This window comes from Chamaea fasciata, unplaced genomic scaffold, assembly GCF_029207755.1.
Source record: "Chamaea fasciata isolate MVZ Bird 193981 ecotype frontalis unplaced genomic scaffold, bChaFas1.0.hap1 SCAF_563, whole genome shotgun sequence".
In the NCBI taxonomy this organism is placed as follows: Eukaryota; Metazoa; Chordata; class Aves; order Passeriformes; family Sylviidae; genus Chamaea; species Chamaea fasciata.
The window spans coordinates 34,843-45,258 of record NW_027094648.1 but is presented as its reverse complement, the minus strand read 5'-3'; the positions used below and the strand labels follow the sequence as shown (position 1 = coordinate 45,258).

At 51.5% G+C, this 10,416-nt stretch overlaps 3 long non-coding RNA genes across 3 annotated transcripts; all 3 read right to left on the bottom strand.

Annotated features, from left to right (window-relative positions):
• Positions 1–1,714: 1,714 nt before the first annotated feature.
• On the bottom strand, positions 1,715–2,798 carry LOC136305671 (uncharacterized). The gene is made up of 3 exons (XR_010725394.1): positions 2,659–2,798; positions 2,373–2,524; positions 1,715–1,801 (listed from the first exon to the last, which is right to left on the bottom strand). It is a non-coding gene; the product is annotated as an uncharacterized lncRNA (long non-coding RNA).
• A 2,579-nt stretch (positions 2,799–5,377) lies between these two features.
• On the bottom strand, positions 5,378–8,698 carry LOC136305669 (uncharacterized). The gene is made up of 4 exons (XR_010725392.1): positions 8,306–8,698; positions 6,920–7,142; positions 6,693–6,758; positions 5,378–5,626 (listed from the first exon to the last, which is right to left on the bottom strand). It is a non-coding gene; the product is annotated as an uncharacterized lncRNA (long non-coding RNA).
• A 312-nt stretch (positions 8,699–9,010) lies between these two features.
• LOC136305670 (uncharacterized) lies at positions 9,011–10,092 on the bottom strand. The gene is made up of 3 exons (XR_010725393.1): positions 9,622–10,092; positions 9,464–9,543; positions 9,011–9,386 (listed from the first exon to the last, which is right to left on the bottom strand). It is a non-coding gene; the product is annotated as an uncharacterized lncRNA (long non-coding RNA).
• Between the last annotated feature and the right edge of the window lie 324 nt (positions 10,093–10,416).

The following is a 10,416-nucleotide window of genomic DNA, read 5'->3' as shown; positions in this document are numbered from 1 at the left end:
GGGACACCTAGGGGACAGCCAGGGCATCCCAGGGACAGTCAGGTCCCCCCAAGGACACCTAGTGGACAGCCCGTGGACCCCAAGGGACACCTAGGGGACAGCCAGGGCACTCCAGGGACACCTAGGGGACAGCCAGGGCAACCCCAGGGACAGCCAGAGCACCCCAGGGACACCTAGGGGACAGCCAGGGCGCCCCCAGGGCCACCTAGGGGAAAGCCAGGGCACCCAGAGCTCCAAGTGCTCTCCAAGGCAGGCTCAAAACCCTTACCAACGATTGGCTTTAATAAAGCAACTCACACAAAGTCACCAGCACCACACGGTTGGTCTGTAACGGCTGCAACAAAATATGCCCTTCTGGAAGCAGTTCAGCACTTACTGATCACTTCTTTGTTTTGGCACTTCCCAGCCAGGGCCTGCGGGGCCTCCTGCAGATGCAGGTCTTCGCTGACAAGGCTCCACTTGTGCAGCAGCAGCAGGATTAGGGGCAGGAGCAGGAGCAGCTCCCTGAAATTTTAGAAAATATTAGAAAAATACAGGCAAAAATCTCACCTCTGTCCTCCCCTAAGAACATCCCTAGGACATCATCCCAGTTTTTCCCAGCTAGGAGCTGCAAGGAATTCAGGCAGGGGAATTGACATCAGGGAACAGCTTTGTAAAGTCAAAGGCAGAAAGAGAAGATCCACCAGCAAAGGGCAGGAAAGGGGAAAGGTTTCTGAAAACATTTCTGCCAGTCTAATTAATAATTATTTCTGCTTCCCCAGCGAGAAGAACACAAACTCACAGCCATTCAGGCCTGACAGTCCCCTGCAGCCAGAGCTCAGCACACATCCACAGAAGCAAGTCCAGCATCTGAAAGAAAAAAAAAAAAAAAAAAAAAACAACAAAAAAACACAATCAAACCAAAAGGAAAAGGTGATTTCTTTGGCTTCAAAGTTATTTCAAGTTCTTAAAGCCCAACACAGCTGATAGGAGAAACAGAGTCAGGGCTCCTGGCAGACAGAGGGTGTTTTCCCCCCCAGGGGACTGCAGAGGAATTGTCTGGGACTTGGACTGTCCCTCAGGGTGACACCAGTTGCTGTGACTTTTATCATTCCATATGTTTGACTCCCAAAACTTCCCAGCCCAGGGGCTTGAGCTGACAGGGCAGCACAAAGATTGTTCTCTGTGTGGTGCCCAGATTTGGGGTTCACTGTCACCTTTGCTAGTTTAGATGAATTATACCCACGGCCCCGAATTCCCTGCTCAGTTCCTGCTGCAATAACCTCACAGTGCCTCACAGAGCATGGATATTCCCACGCAGAGCTGCTGCTTGAATGCCAGATGTGTCAGGAACCAGCAGAGCTTCCAAGGAAGCTCAGCAGGATGGGGACAGGATAGGTTTTTATTCCATAGATTTGGTTAATTCTAACCCTCATCCCCTGGGGGTCACCTGTCAGATTTCCCTGGAATTCAGCCACCCCCTGAGCTCGGGCTCCAGGTGATGTTTCAGAGCAGGAGAAGGCACTGGCCGGCCTGTGCTGAGGCAGCCCCTGTGCCCTCGGGAGGACACAGCTCCCTGTAGGAGCTCAGCTCCTTTCCGAGCCCCAGCAGTGGCCTCTGCAAGTGCCTTTCCCTCAGGCAAGGGATGCCCATCCCTGCCTTCAGCACACCTCCAGTGGGACCCACCTGCAAAAGCTTTCCATCACTTCTGCACTCCGGCTGGCTCCCTGGAAAAGTCCAGACTTCATCCAAACGAAACTCCATCCCACTCAAACCTTTGATTTTGAGGCATCTCCGAGGGCCGTTGCTCTGGATTTAATTTCTGTGAGGGAGGAGCACCTTGGCTTTAATGCTGCCGATGGGTGATGTCCTCAGGCTGAAAGGGAGGGGATTTGGGGTGGCCAGGACATCCCTGGCAACTGTGTGGGAGCTCCGGGAGGTGGGAATTGCTGTCTGAGCCCCTCTGCAGACAGCCCGAGCCGCCGTTCCCGGGCAATGCCAGCTGTTCCCTGGGGAGCTCTTGGGCTGTGGGTGCCTCTGTCCGGGCTGCAGCATCTCCCCGTGCCCGGTGGGAGCAGCCCCTGGCCGAGGAGCCGCGGCAGCCCCGGGGCCGTGTCCGTGCCAGCCCCGAGCCCGGCCCCGGGCCCTGCGTTTGGCCGCCGCTGCCACGGGCGGGGCCCCGCAGGCACAGCTCCTCCCCTGCACATCATCCCAGGGCTGCTGGCCCCGCTGGGGCTGCCGGCCTCCTTCCTCCCTGCGCCTCCGGGCACCCGGGACACCTGCAGGAAACCCCGAGGGACACTGCAGGTGGCACGGGGGGGCACCGAGGCCTCCGGCCAGAAAAGCAGCCCCGGCCTCAGCAGCTGCCATCAGTTTGGCCCGGCAACACTCACCTGCAGGAAACGCCCCTGTGCGGGTGGGACCGGCCCTGCCTCTCTCCAGAACTTTGGCCGTGGAAGAAGGGAAGCCTCAGGACTTGTCCTGCTCTTTTCCGCCCAGAAAGAGACTTTGTGTAAGTACTTTTACGGCAGCTGTTGAGTAAATCCTGGAAAGGACAGGAAATCAGCGTCACTGGAAGAGCTTTGTGCTGTCGTGACCTGCCAGCCAGTTCTGCCCTCGAGCCATTCCAGGGGCTGGTGTGTGAAGCAGCTTTGGCAGAGAAGGCGGCACTGCACTTACCTTAGTGGGGCCAAGCGTTGCCATCCTATGGAGGTCCATCCCCATAATGCAGAGATTGGTTCAGCTGCTTGGAGCAGAGTCCGGGTAATGCCAAGGTGCTGAGTTCGATTCTCAAACGGTCCGTCTGCTTGAGAGTCAGATTTTAGGATCCCTCTCAGGCTCAGTATATCCTGTGACCTGGAAATAAGAGGAAAATTCTCGGCTGAGTTTTAATAAAACAGCTTTTGCCATTGCAGGGTGTGAGCTGCACTCGGTGATTTTCGGCCGCGATGAGCCCCACGAGCATTCCGCCCTTCCTTGCCGCCATCTTGGTTGCGTCTGAGGCCACTTCCGGTCCCGCCGGCATCTTTTTTGCGGCACCGCTAAGGCCCCCGGCAGGTGTTTACACAGACGCCTGACTAAATCCACGAATCCGAACCCGGAGGCGGCGCGGATGAGCACATGGCCGGTGTCTGCACACCTGGAAACGCCGCGGAAAATTGCGCCCGGGCGGCGCTGTAGTCGGGGTTTTTGTGCAGGCATCTGCGTAAACGCCTACAGGGTCCTTATTTTTTCCCGCCCTTTTGGCCGCCCTTTTTGGAAGGTCGGGCGCCTCGCGCCTCGGCGCCATTTTGTGAGGGGCGACGCGTGACTTCCGCTTTTCCTTGCCGCCATCTTGGTTGCTCCTGAGGCCACTTCCGTCCCGGCCGCCATGTTCTTTGTGGCTCGGCATAGGCCTCCGCCAGGTGTTTACACAGACGCCTGACTAAATCCACGAATCCGAACGCAAGCGCGTCGCGACTGAGCACACGGCCCGTGTCGGCACACCTGGAAACGCCGCGGAAAATTGCGCCCGGGCAGCGCCGTAGTCGGGGTTTTTGTGCAGGCGTCTGGCTAAATGCCTATAGAGTCCTTATTTTTTCCCGCCCTTTTGGCCGCCTTTTTTGGAAGGTCGGGCGCCTCGCGCTTCGGCGCCATTTTGTGAGGGGCGACGTGTGACTTCCGCTTTCTCTTGCCGCCATCTTGGTTGCTCCTGAGGCCACTTCCGTCCCGGCCGCCATGTTCTTTGCGGCTCGGCATAGGCCTCCGCCAGGTGTTTACGCAGACGCCTGACTAAATCAACGAATCTGAACGCGGACGCGGCGCGACTGAGCACACGGCTCGTGTCCCCACACCTGGAAACGCCGCGGAAAATTGCCCCCGGGCGGCGCCGTAGTCGGGGTTTTGTGCAGGCAGCTGCATAATCACCTATAGGGTCCTTATTTTTCCCGCCCTTTTGGCCGCCCTTTTTAGAAGGTCAGGCGCCTCGCGTCTCGCCGCCATCTTGGTAGTGGAACCCACTAAAATGCCCCCTCGGCCGCTCACACAAGCGCCTGACTCAATGGACTGCCGCCCGCGGCGCCGCTGCGCCCCCATCCCGTGTCCGCACACCCGCAGACGCCGCGGAAAAGCGCGCCCGGACGGCTCCGGGGTCCGGGTGGCGCGCGCAGGCAGCCGGCTGCCACGCGCCCGGGCTCCTTGCCTTTTTCCCTCCCTTTCGGCCCCGAGCTGCGGGCGGGCGGGCGGCAGCGCCGCCCCCGAGCTCACAATGCGGGGCTGCCACGCGCGTCGGGGACGGGCGGGGGGGGGACAGCTGCACTACCGCTCTTTGCCCACAGGGTGGCAGCACTGCCGCACGGCTCCGGCGGGACGGTCATGGGGGACAGCTGCACTACCGCTCTTTGCCCACAGGGTGGCAGCATTGCCGCACAGATCAGGCGGGACGGGCGGGAGGGACAGCTGCACTACCGCTCTTTGCCCACAGGGTGGCAGCATTGCCGCACAGATCAGGCGGGACGGGCGGGAGGGACAGCTGCACTACCGCTGTTTGCCCACACGGTGGCAGCATTGCCGCACAGATCGGGCGGGCCGGGCGGGGGGAAGCTGCACTACCGCTCTCTGCCCACAGGGTGGCAGCACTGCCGCGCGGCGGCGCGGAGCGGAGCCATAAACGAACGTGCCCAGAAATGCCCTTCCGAACAGCCTCCGGAATAAATGGCCCAAAAGACCCCCGAGCACACCTGCGAGAACCCTGCCAGCAACCAGACCGAAACAAAAAAGCCTTTCGTTCAGGCTCTATTTCAATATTTTTTATCTTTGTGATTCTGATATTTACATTAATCATTACAATTCAGCTTTTATATTATGTACATTATACATCATGTATTATGTTTATTATACTATTATATTTATTATATATATTAAGTATAGAAAGTTATATATAAAATAATTTATTATTTATTATGTAATGTTATAAATAATAATACATTTCATTGAAATATCATGATTATGTACATTATAGATGTTTATATTATGTATATTATATATATTTATAAAACGTGTAGTATGTAATAATATATTGTGTATTTATTATTTATATTATTTTTCATATCCTATACTTTTTGTTATTTTTCTTTTTCATTATTTTTTAATTCGTTTGTTTATATTTTAAACGATATTTTACACTAGATGAATTCATTAACCTAACACATCAGAAACACAATTAATTTGAATTAAATGAGCCTGGTTTTCTAAGGGGTAAAGTTTTAATCTTTATTCAAATAATATGGGCATGTTTTCTCTTTCTCTATGGTTTTTTTTTGGTGGGTTGCGGGGGAGTTTAGTTTGTGGGTTTTCTTTTTTTGTTCGCTTTGTTTTGGAGTTCTTTGCTAATAAACAAGCAGGGTCGGAGAGTTCAAAATAAAACGTCTACTTTGTTTTTATTGCCCCCTCTGAAATGCGCCTCGACAGCCTGGACAGCAGGCTGCTGCTGGTAACACTGTGCACGGGTAGGAGGAGACCTGGTCGGGGCTGGGAAGGAAAAAACGGCACCACGGTGGTCACAGCTTTCTCCCTTCAGGAGTTTTATGGAGCAGAAAATACAGAGCTTTTGCCAACTGCGCTCTCTGTGACATCCCGACGTCCAGCGGGCACGGAGGTCATTTCTCATCTTTCTTGCCAACAGCCAAACCCCCAGGCGCCCGGGGGAAGAAAGAGTATGGGGGAAAAAAAAAAAGGAACAAAGAAAATATGAAAAAATAAACCAAAACTATAGAAAATAATAAATAAAATTAAAATACCAAAAGAAAAAAATTTCAAAGTAACAAAAAAGTGGAAAAAAAATTTAAACAAAAAATTAAAATAAAAAACTAAAAGTAGTTTTAACAAGTAAATAAATAGCTAAAGAAAGAAATATAAAAATTAAAAAACGGAAGAAAAAGGTTTGAAAAACCACAAAACGCAACATGAGAAACCACAACAAAAGAGCATAAAAATACAAAAATAACAAGAAATAAAATACAAAATTAAATAAATGCAGCTTTCACCTCCTGCCACTGCCTAAAAAAGCACCATGGCTTTCCTCAATTATGCAGCAATAAGGGAAACAAACCCAGTGCCCCCCAGAACAGAAGGTTTTCTAGACAATTCCCACTTTTGCTTGGAAACAAATTCTATTTTAGTGGGAAGCTCATTTTGGACAAACACCCAAATGTGCCAAGGTAGGAAAGAACCAGCCCCTTGTGTCCAAGGAACAGCAGCTAGGCCTGGATTCAGGTTTTAATGGCATTTATGTAATTAAAAATGCAGTAAATTGAACTTTACAAAGAGATGAATCATGGCAAATAAATACTTCAACGTTTTCTTGGGAATTCACAGAATTTTGTGGAGATGGTGCTGGACAATTCCTGATTTACCAACATTAATTGGGTAAATTTCCTTGGAAATGTGCTCTACAAGGTGCAAAAATTCCAATTAGGATGGAAAATTGGAATAAATAAATATTCCCTTACTAAAATCAGAGAGAAAATCAGAGTTATTCCTTCAAATAAAAGGAAGGAATAACATCTAAATCCAAGCTTGCCTGGAAAACAAGCTCAGGAATTTCTAACATTGAAAACTTTTGCAAGAGTCATGAAGTTGGTGAAAGTTCATGGAATGATGATTTAAAATCTGCTTCCTCTGCTCTAATTTAAAGGGAAGTGGGAATTCAACAGGTCCAGTTACTCCTATCCAACCTTGGACTGGGATAAGGCCTTCCAGTGGCTTCACTTCCTACTGGCTCTCTCCTTTTTGCCCACAACCTGGAAGAGGAAAAGCAACAGGAATAAAGTCTCAAACAGGATGGCCTTGGTCCAGGCAGACTGAAATGCAGCTCCCAGGGAGGGAGGCCAGGCTGTGCCTCGGGGAGCTCCGGGAATCTGGGATTGCCCGTGGGATTAAAGGGCTGGAAAAGCACACCCACCTGCCAGGTTCAGTGCTGGGACCGAGCAAGGCCGGGGCTCGGGGGCAGCAGTCAGAGCTGGGACTGCAGGAGAACACCCCAAACCCGGGTTAAACATCCGGCATGACACGCAGCACGCTCCGGGAGAAACTCGGGTGGGAGAAGCCCCGGGATGCTCCACGTTCCTTGCCCTTGGCAGCTGTGCCAGGGCCTCCATCAGAATGCTGACCTCACCGTGCAGCTCCTACAAAATAGGAGAACTTATGGGAATCGCCCAGCAATCCATGGACTTCCAGTTATTAAGAACCACAGCTGCAGCGAAAGGTGCCCAAACTCTACTGCAAACCAGCAGGTCTGAGGAGACGCAGGGATTTATTCCTGAGGGGACACAAGGATCCCTCAGCCAGCCAGGATTTCTCCCAGGCTCTTCCCACTGCTCTCTGAGGACACAAACAGCAGTTTTTCCCTGGAGTTCCCCTTTCCAACAATGCCAAGACTCATGTTCTCCTCCAACCCCAGGTTCAGGAAGGAAAGTAGGAATATTATCACTGCACAGACTGTCCAGGAGGGTGTGACTGAGGCAGCAGCACCAGCTCCCACTCCACTGCTGCTCTGGATTCCTGAGCAGCTCCTTTCCATCCTGCCCTTCCCAGCACCATTCCCTGGGTGCCATGTCCACAGACACCTTCTCCATGCAGCTTAAAACCCACAGACACCAACAGAAAGGAGATCAAAAATCAATTCACATGCTGCTAGTCAGAGAGAATGGGAGAGGCCTAAAAATCTGCATTTATTTTAGAACACTAGAGCAATTTCTTCATGACCCTGACTATCAGTGATGGGCAGATAAACACCTTCTTTAACTTACTACCTGCAAAAACATCAAGTTTCAAGTTTAGTAAAGATAAAATTTTGCTGCAAAAATAAAAGAGGTGGGATGTTGGTGTTAGTGCTTTAACCTTCGGACATTAGCGGGTATTTGTAAAACAAATTCATTATTGAAGCAGCTAACTTGAAAATAAGGGGGTTTTACAATAAAGTTGACCAAAAAAGAGTCTCAAAATTAAGATATAGGTTGCACAAATATTTAAGAAAAAAAAAGTTGTCTTTCGTGCATATAACCTGCCAGCCTCTCATGTCTTCAGTCCTTACCATTTATTTTTACCAAGGTGATGACTAAAACCTTGTCAAAAGCTCAAAAAAAAAAACAATCCAGGACAAGGCAGGTGTTTTCCCAAGTACCCCCAGTGTGGAGCTGTGTCAGCCACAAGTGTTTGCTCCCTCAGCCCAGCCCGGAGCAGGCTCCAGCTGCTGCCCAGGGGTTACCAAGGGACTCACCTGTTTCAAGCTGTAAATGCAGGTGGCCTGCACTGGAGTGCCAAAAAATGTGAAATATGTGACTCTCACCTTGAATAGCGATCGACCTTCTCAGGGGAGCCCCTCACCCAGGATGGGGGGCTCTGCCACGGATTTCATCCCTCTGCATCTGAAAGAAAGTTGGGACAAAAGTCAGAGTGCTGCAGGATACCTTGACAGCTCCACACATCTTGTGGCAATCTAGGAATACCCTCTACAGTCTAACTACACCCCACATCACAAATTTCAAGCCCCCAGCACTATTATCCTATTACCCCCACACCCAGACTGAGCATCAAGGCAGAGCAGCTCCAGGCCAAACACACACCAACACCCGTGACACAGCACAGGACAAACGAGGGGACACAACAGGGACAGAAAACTCTGGCAAGAAGAATGACCCTGAGGGTCCAGAGAACTCGGAATGAGATGACCGAGGTAAGATGGAAGGTGAGCTGGCCAGGCTCAGAGAACCCTGCAGGAACAAGATGCCATCGGGATGACTTATCCCAAGAAATGCAGAGATGGATGCCCGAGAACCCTACGGTCAGAATCCTCGACCTGTCTTTGCATTCTCACAAGACCTAACCCGCCGAATGGATCAGGGCGGTGCACGGCTGTCAGTACAGCTCAGAACAAGACCTGAAAAGGCATCGGACTGGATGCTTGTGAAGAGAGATGGATTCTGATGAGTGTCCGAGCAGCTGAGACAAAGGCACCTGGCTGAGGAGCACAGAGATCAGAAATGCTAAGACTGATGCCAGAGGTTTTGACAGGCCCCTGAAGGGCTAAGGGAAAAGACAGCACACACAAGACACCCAAGACACAGAGTGCACAACAGACACAACACACACCAGGACTGCTCTGCCCTGCACACCTCGGCACTGTGATCCAGAATGAGACTCTCCCTGGATGAAACCTAAGGGGTCACAGCTTAGACATCCCTGTCTTCAAACCTGACTCAAAAAACCTTGCTAGTGACCCCACACTCTTCTTTCATGCCCTCTACGGCTCTGAGCTCTCCACTTATCTCTCAGATGTCTGGGGAGGTGCATCCACGCCGGGTCCCAAAGAAGGCTGCCTCTCCCTCGGGGAAATTCCTGCTGTGACCAGGCTGGTGTCTCCTCGTCAGCTACAATAAAGAGAACTAAACGTGACCCTGTGCTCTTAGCAGCACATCAGCCAGAAACCAGCAATTCTGCTACTCACTGTCTCCTAAGCTTGCCTGTGTCCTCGGCCCTGTGCTTCAGCTGCGCTCAGAGGCCAACGCCGGCGTCGCAGGGTCTGGTCTAAAAATAAAGACAAAGAACAGAGCTGTAACACGGCCACCATTTACAGCTCCCCTGCAAATCAAAACAGTGACCGACCTTCTCAGGGGAGCCCCCTCACCCAGGATGGGGGGCTCTGCCACAGATTTCATCCACCTGCATCTGAAAGAAAGTCAGAACAACAGTCAGAGTGCGGCAGGATACCTTGACAGCTCCACATATCTTGTGGAAATCTAGGAATACCCTCGACAGCCCTGCTACACTCCACATCACAAATTTCAAGCCCCCAGCACTATTACCCTCGTACCCCTACACCCAGACTGAGCATCAAGGCAGAGCAGCTCCCGGCCAAACACACACCAACACCCGTGACACAGCACAGGACAAACGAGGGGACACAACAGGGACAGAAAACTCTGGGCAAGAAGAATGACCCTGAGGGTCCAGAGAACTCGGAATGAGATGACCGAGGTGAGACTGAAGGTGAGCTGGCCAGGCTCAGAGAACCCTGCAGGAACAAGATGCCATCGGGATGACTTATCCCAAGAAATGCAGAGATGGATGCCCGAGAATCCTACGGTCAGAATCCTCTACCTGCCTTTGCATTCTCACAAGACCTAACCCGCCGGAATGGATCAGGGCGGTGCACGGCTGTCAGTACAGCTCAGAACAAGACCTGAAAAGGCATCGGACTGGATGCTTGTGAAGAGAGATGGATTCTGATGAGTGTCCGAGCAGCTGAGACAAAGGCACCTGGCTGAGGAGCACAGAGATCAGAAATGCTAAGACTGATGCCAGGGGTTTTGATAGGCCCCTCAAAGGACAAAAGGAAAAGACAAGACACCAAACAGACAGAGTGCACAACAGACAAGTGACACAACACACACCAGGACT